Below are 979 nucleotides of genomic sequence, written 5' to 3'. Positions count from 1 at the left end.
ATGCCCCGCACTGCAGGGAGACCCCCCTCAGCCCAGGGGGTTTAGGGGCGGAGGGGGGCAGGCCACCTCTTGACAGGGGAGCCCTTCAGGCAGGCCCCCCCCATTACAAAGAGACCTTCTCCAGCCCAAGGGGTTTAGGAGCTTGACAGGGGTTGGGGACCCACTCAGGCATGCCCCCCCACTGCAAAGAGACCCCCTCCAGCCCAAGGGGTTTAGGAGCTGGGGGGGGGGCACCCCTTGATAGGGAGTAGGGGTCTTCTCAGGCATGCCCCCCACTGCAAAGAGAGCCCCCCCTTAGCCCAAGGGATTTAGGAGCAGAGGGGGTGGGGTTCTGTGCTCCCTTGGTCACCCTGAAGGGTGGGGGGAGGGAGGGACACCCCCTGTGATGGGGGCTGGGGAAAGAGCCCCCCAGTCCCACCCCAGAGAGACCCTGCCCGAGCCCAGGGGGTTGGGAGCAGAGGGGGGTGGGTTTCATGCGTCTTCCCTCCCCCTTGGGTTGGAGATAGCCTACACTCATCAGCTGGGGGGAGGTGGGGTCCCCTCAGGCCCCCCGGGCTGGGGGAAGTTAGAGGATGGAGGTCTGCACCCCTAGCCCCGGGGAGGTGGGAGCTGAGGCTGCAGGGCTGCCCTTAGGGATGCCCCTGCATGGGGAGCGTGGAGACGGGGACCCTCTCAGCGCCTCTGTGCTGGGGGAGGCCAGGGCAAGCAGACCCTACCCTGCTTCAGAGAGATTCCCCCGCCCTGTAGTAGGTGGGAGTTGAGAGCTGGGGCTGCCTTTAGGGACCCCAGAGAATAAGAATGACCCCTGCAGATCCACCCCCCAGCCACATGCCCCCTTGGAGGGCAGGGATCGCCTTTATGGCCTGGAAGGAGGTTGGCTCCACTCAGAGAGACCGCAGTCAGAGGGCTGTCCTCAGAGCATCCCCTGCCCCATAGGGAGAACTGGGGAGGTGGGGACCTCTTTCACAGAGATCCCGAT

This window comes from Alligator sinensis, unplaced genomic scaffold (genome assembly GCF_000455745.1).
Source record: "Alligator sinensis unplaced genomic scaffold, ASM45574v1 scaffold880_2, whole genome shotgun sequence".
NCBI classification, from domain to species: Eukaryota; Metazoa; Chordata; order Crocodylia; family Alligatoridae; genus Alligator; species Alligator sinensis.
The sequence above is the reverse complement of the archived record's forward strand: the minus strand, read 5'-3'. Positions refer to the sequence as shown.